An 11096-nucleotide genomic window follows, 5' to 3' on the forward strand; every position below is an offset into this window, starting at 1 on the left:
TACAGACACATGAGTTATACAGGAAAGAGAATCGATAAAAATGCGGATTGAGTATATGGTCATTTATAAACAGTATGGCAGTGACTTGTAAATGGAATTATAGCATTTAAACCCATTTAAACCCATTTAAGATAAGATAAATAATATTGGGTCTACACAAGACTAATCATGGACACTTTACTTTAGCTTTAATGTAATGCTAATAAATGGAATGCAAATCAGAATGAAATCAGAAAATTGCATGAGAGGGAGGTCACCAGTAGTCAGACAGTGCTTCAGCGGCTGGAGATGTACCACACTTGGTATGTTTGGCGGGAGCCTCTTATCTGCCTCGTACTGCACCATCCGTACTTCGTTCAGTTTCTGCTCTTCAAGAAGAAACTTTGCCATCTCGAAAATGTTAGGATGTGCCTTGCTTATGATTATCTTTATCCTGCCGTGTTATCTGACAAGTCCTCGTGACCTCGGGATCCACGTTATACGTGGAGTGGAGACCGACGCTCTGAGCTTTCCTCCATACACATTGTGTGTAGTGGAAGAAACATCCCTTCCTCGTAGACCCAGGCTTAGTCTCTGAATAGATATAACTTTGATGGTAACAAACCAACCCATTTTAATTGAAAAGGAGCCCCAGGGAGACCAGAGATTCAGGGACTTGGAACATCTGCATTGGGACTACACGTGCTGGGGGTCACATTATACAACCATCAGATAACAGTATACTTATTGGCCCATATGTTAAGCCCTGTCCTTTCTGCATGCTGTTATCACCTCATGTGGCCCAGTCAAGTCCCCCTACTGCCTAACGGTTTACAGTATATTTTTGAGTATGTCCTTACTCGTTCAACAAGTTAATTCCATATGCGATCGACATGTTATTGTAATGTCGTTACCTGAACAGTCTGTGGTTGCAACTAGAGACCCGCTCTGGTCGCGGCATCCCTCAGGAGTTGAAAAGCACAGGACAAGGCCTCCTTGGTCTTGTGGAAGAATACAAGAGAAACATCTGATCAGCAACCTTGGCGTGAATGGTATAAAGTTAGCGGAAGAGATTAGGGCGTACATAGAACGTCCCGTCACCGTAAATGACATCAACTTCACAGAGATTTTGCAGATTCTTCCTGGTGGTGATGCCTAATATCTTGTCATCATCGCCGTCATCGATGCAAGGGAAGTGGTTTCCTGCATCATGTATTCGTCTCTGTGACGTGAAGGCAAAGGTGGGAAGACTGAACGTCGGGCCTTGAACAGCTGGTTCTTGACGCTGTCAAAGGACGGCATGGATTCGATGACTGAGGTGTTGTCTTCAGTCTAAGGACCTTCTCTTAGGCTCAAAAGTTCCTCGTTGTAAAGGAAAGGCAGTCTTGGCCTTCAACTGCATTCGCTGGAGTGATTTCCGAACTTGTAAGCAAAGGGAGAATGTGTAAGCATTGTAATTGTGTGTAGTTATAAAATTGCACCCAAGTTATAATTGTTATGGTATATTAAACCTACAATATATATGATTTAAACATTTATTTCCAATGAAAGCAATCGGATTAGTACACAAGCATAAGTTTATATAAGCATCAAGATTGAGCTTTTCAAGTATGTCAGCTTGCTGTTTGGTACAATTATCCCGTATATGGCTGCAACAATCAAACTGGTAATATGAAGTGTTTGTACATGGTTTCTTGTGTTTTCAGGTTTAAATGATATTTTAGACTTGTTAGACAATTCACCATTAGTGCAAATTTTCTAGGACAGTCGTTAATGTGCTCCTTTCATGAGCAATCAAGCTGAAGTTTAAGAAGTAAATATTTATGACTTGGAACGGATTTAATGACATTGCCATTCATGGTTAGATTCGGCATTGAAGTCGGTTGCAGCTTACGAGTAAAATTTATTGATTCTGTCTTATTGGGATTAAAAGATACTTGCCATTTTTTTCTGCCCAATACGCTATAAATCATCGTTCATTACTGTGGTATTTACATCGGGGTCATCAATGATTGTATGTAAAGAAATATCAGCCGCGAAAAGGCGTATATTGTTATTTACACCTTCAACTGTATGATTTACATAAACAGTTATAAACATTTATGTTTAAAAGAAGATGATGCATAATTTCTTTGTGGTGTAAAATAAAATTAAATCATTGTATTATTACCTGTAGTTTCATTTCAATCGGCTCATGGTTGTGCACTGCTGGCTGTTTCGAAAGAATGTCATTGATTGTTGAAACAGTCGAATTGGAGTTTGTTTTTGTTGTTGTTTTGGCATTTCCAAGAAACTGAACTTCCTGTCTTTCTGTTGCTTACTCTATACATATATCACCTCATGCATATGTACCGAATCACTACTACTACTACTACTACTACTACTACTACTACTACTACTACTACTACTACTACCACCACCACCACCACCACCACTACTACTACTACCACCACCACCACCACCAGTACTACTACTACTACTACTGAAACGGCTTAAGTCAAATCATCTAAGCGCTTTTACACCATGTACACACCTTTACGTTGTTGTTGAATGGGGGTGTTTCTCCTGTAACCCATGTTTTGACATTATTCAATTTAGCCCAGTATGGGATTGGGCCTCGGTGCTCTTTACCAATCCAGGAAAAAATACGATCCCCCCAAAAAAACAAAAAAACACAACACACACACACACACACACACACACACACACACACACACACACACACACACACACACACACCTAGCTTTAGATTAGAGGTTCATTAATCCTTGTTATCATGTTTTGATAGACCAGCTTTGTTAACAATTGTTTTACCTATGCAAACTGCCATAGAAGTGGCTTCCACATGAACCAAAATGTATGATTAATTGTATGCTTATTGGCATTGTGTAAATACGTCAAATATAAATAGATGTGCAATGAATGACGTGAAAAAAAATATGGTCAAAATATTTGCCATGTGCTCTTTGACCTTGTCGATTGTTGAATATTGAAAATGTTCACTTCTTGAAAATGTTTTCCTTGAAGAATGTAATATCCAGTCTTCCAATAACGATTTTGTCTTTATGTACTGGCTTATCTGTATGTGAATTTATAACAGTAGTGCAAGTGGCATGAAAGGTAGAGGAAATGAGCTGGTAATAAAAGCTATTTTGTAGTCTGTCGTACACACCCTGAAGTAAATATGTCCAAGAAAGCCCATGCAAGTCTAGAAAATGTGGCAAGTCTAGATTTCCTTAGCTTCAGGGTCTGTACCAATCTGCTGAATCCATAGCCAGTATATGGCTAGTAATTATCAGTCGATCTCTAGCTGTCACTGATGTTCAGTATACATTCATGGAGAGGCTCCCCCATCGCTCCACCATGGCCAGTACCTCCTGACCTGTCCTTTCACAGCGAGGCAACATCTGTTACTACACCAACAGGTGTTATTGCACCAACATGTGTTACTACACCAACATGTGTTACTACACCAACATGTGTTACTACACCAACATGTGTTACTACACCAACATCTGTTACTACACCAACATGTGTTACTACACCAACATGTGTTACTACACCAACATCTGTTACTACACCAACATCTGTTACTACACCAACATGTGTTACTACACCAACATGTGTTACTACACCAACATCTGTTACTACACCAACATCTGTTACTACACCAACATGTGTTACTACACCAACAGGTGTTATTGCACCAACATGTGTTACTACACCAACATGTGTTACTACACCAACATGTGTTACTACACCAACATGTGTTATTGCACGTACCCAAAGACTCACAAATTCCCTATGGTTTCTTAACTGATTCATTGTTACACGGGTGATAGAGAGGAAAGGATTCTGAAAGGTTTTGTATCTCAAAGTGAAAATGAATTGGAACATTGATGAGGTAATTGCTTCATCACAAATGAAAACAAATGTACAGAGCATTCGTCCAAATCAGAAGACGGAGACTGAAAGCTACTAATGTTGTAAGGATGTGTTGTTTTGTTCTCCACCCGGGAGTGGGAAATCACTGACTTTTGAAATTTCTCCCTATGTTTATCAGACAGTAGAAAATACAAGCCATGCTACTGTCATTGTGGTACCACCATTGGTTGCCCTGATGAAGAAACAAACAGAGAAATGTTTGTCGTTAGGGCTTAAAGCAGTGTACCTGAATGATGTTACACAGGAGGAAAATGAGGACAGTGTGGTATCAACAATGGAGGGAATGTCTGTGGAAGACATAAGAGATGGAGCAGCTGATATCATATTTACCAGCCCGGAATCTATTCTTGGACAGTATGGGAATCTTGTGACTGAATTGTGACAAAGGAATATATCTGGAGGCAGTTTTCATAGATGAGACACATTGTATTTCTAAATTGTAAGTATACAGTCATCATTTATATATTCACTACAATGTTCGCTTTGTATACCACCCGGAGAGTAAGGTCTCAGGGGAGATACTGTATCAACATGATGTCATAATGAAAATGGTGTATGATTAATCCAGAGATTTATTGTATACAAAACACCACCCTCACTCCCCGTGGTATCCACATGGGTGTTTTCATTTCTCTGGGTGCAAACATGAAAAGCAAGAAATACTTAACGACGTAAACGATGTCATGACATGTTTTTCTGAAAGTTACATTTACATTGGAATACTACTACAAGGATGATTTGGGTCAGTTGTACTAACCATTCGTGGGTAATGGGATGAATCTGGACAAAAGCCGGGGGTCAGGTGGAGTCTCAATGTACAGTCAACAACCCAATTGTCGATCAAGTTTTCTTGAAAAGCCCACTTATCTTAGGGAGGAAACAATGAAACTGAATTTAAACAACGTGAAAGACACATGTGCATAAAGTTTTCTTTTGTACTTGAAATGTGAACTTTGGATTACATTAAATCATTTGTAACAAAATGCTTATAGTCTGAGCCTATCAATAATACAAGCATACTTAAAGCATACTCTAAAACAGACGATGAAGTCAAAGAAAGCATTTGTTCTTCATACATAGATCCTCAAGGTACAAAACGTGTAGTTTCAGTATCAACATCATAAAGTAGCATGGGTCTCGATGTTCAAGGTGTAGGCCATGTCATTCACTTTGGGCCAGCGTATGACGTAGAGGATTACATGCAAGAAACTGTAAGAGGTGGAAGAGATCACAATACACAAGCACATACCATATTGATCAAATAGAAAGATGTTTGTCGGTGAAGAATGCAATCAGGCCATGCATGAAACAGTATTGTAAAGGAAGTGTGGAGGTGTGGAACTTCTACAGCATTTTAAAAGTTCTCCATCGCCAGTACAGCCACTACATAACTGTTGTGATGTGTGCACTCTTAAGTGCAAATGTCAGTGCCGTTGTGAGGACGTTTGTGAATGTAGCCAAATGTTTGGCAGAAACCCATCAATGATCCTGGATAAGATATTGGCTTCCTGGTATTTTGAAAGAGATTCTTCAAGTGAATCTTCATCCAGTGAAGACATATCTACCGACAGTGAGGTGGATGAGAATACCAGAAGAAACCCGATTGTCCTGATGTACAGCTCAGAGAGTGATTGAAATTATTTGTAGCACAGTTTAGAGCTCATTTTCTTCATACTTGTTGAAATCCTTGTTTGGATGTCTTCCACGTCAAGAGATGTTAAATGATCTCTCAAATTTTGAAAGTGATCATGAACTCTGTCATCATTGTTAAATACATCTCCAACAGAGTGTAGTTGTTCAGCCAGTTGTAGAATGTCCTCTGACACATCGGTTTTCTTGTGTTTCCCAGAACTTTGTCTTAAACTGGACACATTATGAAACTTCTTGCAAATGCTGTCAGTGACAAGTGCACTCCTGCTTACTCACAGGGTAGTTTTCTGAGTGTATTTTCCTCGATATGTATGAACATCTTCCTTAAATACTTTGTTTCAATGCTCAAGGTCAAGATCATTGGGATGGTTGGTGTCTATTTTCCCCTGATAGTTGACGGTCCTGTTCCATACCAAACTTTCTGCATGTCTCTCTGAAAGAAGACAATGTGCTTGTGCAGAAGTCACAAGAAGGGCTAATGCACATTTAGGGCACTTTCCACTTTTTTCCACAATATAAACGAAAGAATTGTGCTATTCGTAACAGCCTCTCACCATCCCCCATACTTGATGGCATCATTGTGATTGAGACTCAGCAATCCTAGTGTCAGGCACAGCTTTGTGTAGTCATACACAGTGGACTTAGTAGATGTGGAGGATGCCTCGACAGAAGCGCTGATCTCTGGTTGCTGATTAAACTTTGGATCAGGCTGTCCATGTATCCGAGCTTCATGTTTTCTTAGTGATATTGGCCTTTGATATGCCTTGCTACAGTATCTGCACGTGATGTCATTAGATTGAATGCCATAATTAGGAAAGTTTGGCACAGAAAGGCGGCCATGATTTTTGACAAACTGTCAGGCATGTCCAATGATGTGCTCCATTATGGTTTCTTTGTCCCCAACTGGACCTTCGTATTTTGGTTGAGGTTCAGCAATTATGGATTCCACATGGAAGTGCTGAAGGTCACCAGCAATGATGTAGACAGTTGTAACCTTATCCATGAAGTCTGAAGAGGCATAGTAGTTATCATGGGGATCTGATGGTACATTCCTTGAATTCACTTTATTTCTGGCTGCGTACAATGTTCCTATTGGGTTTGATGAAGCTGTATCATAAAGAAGGCTCCAAATCAATTTAAGAAACTCTGCCTGATTGTGGAATCCTTCTACTTTTGGGATTAGTCCCTGAAGTCGGTTAGATTGTGTTCTGCCATTTGATCTGCCAGTCTGCGCTTGTTTATGTCTCTCAAACGTAAGATAGTCCCCGCCACTCAGAACCCTCTGTGGCTTTTCTGTCCAGCTTTCTCCCTCGTCGTGGCCAGGAACAAATCTGTGAATAAACTCACATATGTCAGTCGTGTCATCATTATACTGTTCGTTCTTCTCCAAAACGCCAATATTTATTCTCTCTGTCTTTTTCCGCATTTCCTTTATGTATTTATGCGGTATACTTTCTGGCAAAACGTTCAAAGACATGAAAGCAGGGAATAAACACAATCCACTTCTTTGCGACAACATGGGGCAAATTCGGTGGATAGACTGTTCCCTTGGGCCAGTCAAAAATGTAGAAAACGGAACTGATTTTTCGTCTTGTTTGGGCCGTGAAGTGTTCCCATCAACCCTGTTCTTGTAAGCACATATTTGGTACAGATGCTGACTTTGTGCTGATGTTTTGAAGACGTAAATCTTACTCTTGTATTATAATTAACATTGTCATAAAATGAAGAAAGTCTCAGGGTTCCATTTCATTATATTAATATTTTCCACTATGAACGTATTTTGTTCATTAAAATATGTTCATTTCAGGAACTAGTTGTTAGTCTAGCTATTGTGTATCTCACGAAAATATGTCCATGGCATTTGGCATTTCCGGTTTCCGATGTTTAGCAATAAAATATTTACTTCCGTCATCGTGATATTTGCTTTTTTTTATGTTTTGTGTTTAATGCAACCCTCATCAAGATAGGATCTTCATTATAACATGCGTTTTATGAAACTGACATCATTCCTGTTGTAGTATATATTTTCTGTCAGAGGTGTTCGTTTCCACGTGGTTTTCCAAGCGTGGGCCAACTAAAGGTCTGTGTGTAACCTACACACCGACTTAACGGAAAACGTTTCCTACAGAAATATGTCCTAAGAAAGACAACCTGTTCTGTAAAATGACCTTTTCAGCCGATCCGAATGTTATCATGTGTAAGTAAAAATTGACACCACCAAAAAACTCTGGTTAGACTGTATTCCTTGTTTCATAAGACGATGCTATTTACAAATTGATATTAATTTTTAACTTTAATAACGCCGTATTTCTATACTTTATGTCTGGGTTCCGAACCTTAACTATGGAATCAAAGACTGCACCTGTTTGATGCGGTCGTAAAATGATTCACACTGCATCTGGCTCACTGGTTAAGCCTTATGTGTTATTCAGTCTAGTTATGTAACGTACAATGAGATTGATGTAATATCAGTTCCATACCAGACCACCAAACCTTTCTAGCAGCAGACCTTCGTTTTGAGATTTTCACGATTTGCAGGTTTTCGTTCGTCAGAGCACGCTGTACGACGAGTTGGCAGAGATTAGGCCTTGAAGGGCTTCGACTTATCAAATCACATTGATTAATATTTATGCATCCAGTTAAATGGCATAGTCTAAAAATCAGCGACTGGTTATCACACTTAGTTCCGCAATAGGAACCCAGTAAACAGAAAACGAGACTGTTCTGTAATCAATATGTTTTGACATTTAAGTAATAGGAAACGAAATACTCGTCCAGTAAAGAGAAGTAATCCAGAAGTTATTAGTTTGACATCATGGAGCCAATATATTAAAATATATGGCGTTAGTGACATTTGAGAGTATAATTAGAAGGTATAGCGAGAAATATTAGTGATCAGCTGCCGTCACATCACTCTGACTTTACGTTATGTTATTAATGGCTAGCGCTGTAAATGAGGCAGAGCTGCAGGTAAGTTTTCAAGAAATTGAATATTTACTCCCATGTCTGTTTATATATGAGTAATTGCATTTTGTAGGAGCAACTAGCACTTTGTATATCCCACTAGTTAAAAGCATTGAGTACTTTTACACATACCTTCTTATCCTTATTGATTACTTAACTCTTCTAAATATATAAATATAAATGTAAATATAAATATTAACGCATCTCAATAGACTAAATTTGTTTAGTAATCGTCATATTGCCAAACATCGAGTATAATACGCAAATAGACGCGTTATCTTTTGGATATTATCGTTTTATATATCCCGTAATGATAATCTCCTAAACGGAAACGTTTGGGTTTCTGTCATAGGAGAGGCGTGTCCACCTGGATTCAGTTACTATAGAAACCAGACACAGTTTGGAGGTAGGCTTCAGAGTCCTTAAACCAGAAGTAGTCTCGTTGATTCATGTTTGCGGTTGGTCGAGTGTTTCTGTACTTCAAGGCCATGACATCTCTGGTCATGTGGAACAGGAGGGTGTAACGAAGGGAATCGATGGCAATCTTGATCCTACCAAGTGTGGCATAAAGTGCCGCCTGAAAGTTGCCGATGTCGGCGATGAAGGCGGTGGAAGTGTTCTGGAAATGCTCCATATATACAATATATACTGTTTGTATATTGGGCTTGGTTCCGATTGCGTTCAGACATCCCAGAATGTCAGTAGATACATTAGACAGCAATTAGGTAAACTACACACATAAACAGACAGGGACAGAACCGCCGTTAGAATGTCATCATCAGGACAGGGCATCGGGTTCCTCCTTGATGCAAGACCACAGTGATTGCAATAGTATTACATCGTGGGTATCGGGACAACTGAAGTAATTAGATATGTTGTTATACACACATGAAATGTGAATGTAAACACTTTTCGGATTTTGTTATATGTTCAACCAGATGAGATTAAGTATCGCCCACTTGGTTAGGAATGTGAGCTGTCAAAGGCACAGCGTTGTGATTGTCGTAGATGACCTTCAGAAAGTGAAGGGTGGCAAGTGCTGTATGTGGTCATGTTAACCGGTCGACACTGACGCATGTACGAGATGTTGACGGAAGGTCTGTACACCCGAATGTTATGGGGCATTTGCTGATGACGTCAAGATCAGTAGGACCTAGTTACACAAAAAGAAATGATCTTCCGTTGGTGTTGTGAAAGGTAGTCTTCGTGTCCTGGATCTGCCTGTCTTGTCTGCCGGTATTGTGACAGTGACCAGTACCCGGCGACAGTGACCATGTCTTGACCCCAAAGGCAGAACATCAGTCGTTGCCACATTGGAGACCTTTTGTAGAATAAAAGATTGTATCCAAAGCGCGACAAATGGTCAAAATGTACAGTTGTTCCATCGTTGCGTTTTAGTTAATGTTGAAACCTTTTAGCTGTCTTTTTTTTTGTCTCTGACTAGGTCTCTGCTACACTGGTTATGGTGCAGTCATGGTAGTTACTTTTGATTTCTTTCTAGCGTAATCCGTGTCATGACCCGTGAAGGTCTGAGGTAGAATAGACCTTAAAGGTCACATGCAACCAAAAAATTCAAACATAATTAAAACACATTTATCACTTATTCATGACATATAATATACATTGCTGCTTTTAAAAAAACAAATAAACACAATTATAAGCGTACAATCGCGATTCAAAAGTGCAATATTTTGCACTGGGCTTACTTCCCCCGAAACGAAGCCCTCGGGAGACCGAACCCAGTCATAGCGGGTGGATATGCACTCAAGTGTAAAGACGGCTTCCGATTGGCTGTTTCATTTGCTGATAAGCTGAGGGTTCATTGTGTGTACAGAAAGATGATCTGTTTGATGGGCATTTTAGAAGTATAGTCAGTCACAAGAAAGTAAGATTCTTTATGGATAACAACTTTATTTTGTGTACTTGATGCGTCGTTTCAGCATGGATTCATATACTGTTGTCAAACAAAATCATATACACGAAAAGAAGTCGTTATCCATGAAGAATGTATATAGAGATGTTGGGTTTGGAAAAACATGTTCTCTGAATATGCGTTCGATCCAATAAAAATCATGTCAGTAGAGATGGGAAACTACTACGTGGCTGGAAACTGTAATTCATCCAAGTACAAAGCAGGACTTGAAACTGACAAGAGTTTGCATCAGTTTCCGTCAGATCCAGTCATCCGAAAAAAATGAATGTAGTTTGTTTGCAACCCACAGACATAAAACATGTCATGTGTATCACACGCGCCTAATTACATAATGTGTCAGACACGGGTCTCGGTTGCACGAGTCCTAAATCAACTTATTTTCTTTATATCGTATAGTCTGATAGGTGTTAAGTTCAAATTGCACTTGGTCAATGATTGAAGCTGTGTATTGCATGTTGTGTTTAGCAGACAGACAGACAGACATATAGGTGTCAATAAACCAGACACTGAGCTGTCTCTGTGACAGAGACTGCTTACCACAGTCAACAAGTTGTTTTACGTAACGAGTAGATTATTTACTTCTTTGTGTACATAACCAAGATTAGACTACTGCCCAAGACCTCAG

General features: G+C 39.4%; 2 pseudogenes; both read left to right on the forward strand.

Moving 5' to 3' along the window:
• The first annotated feature begins 3823 nt into the window (after positions 1–3823).
• On the forward strand, positions 3824–4453 carry LOC137293723 (ATP-dependent DNA helicase RecQ-like; annotated as a pseudogene).
• Positions 4454–4657: 204 nt separating this feature from the next.
• Positions 4658–5622, forward strand: LOC137273425 (uncharacterized; annotated as a pseudogene).
• Positions 5623–11096: the final 5474 nt, after the last annotated feature.

Source organism: Haliotis asinina, chromosome 1 (assembly GCF_037392515.1).
Source record: "Haliotis asinina isolate JCU_RB_2024 chromosome 1, JCU_Hal_asi_v2, whole genome shotgun sequence".
Lineage (NCBI taxonomy): Eukaryota > Metazoa > Mollusca > Gastropoda > Lepetellida > Haliotidae > Haliotis > Haliotis asinina.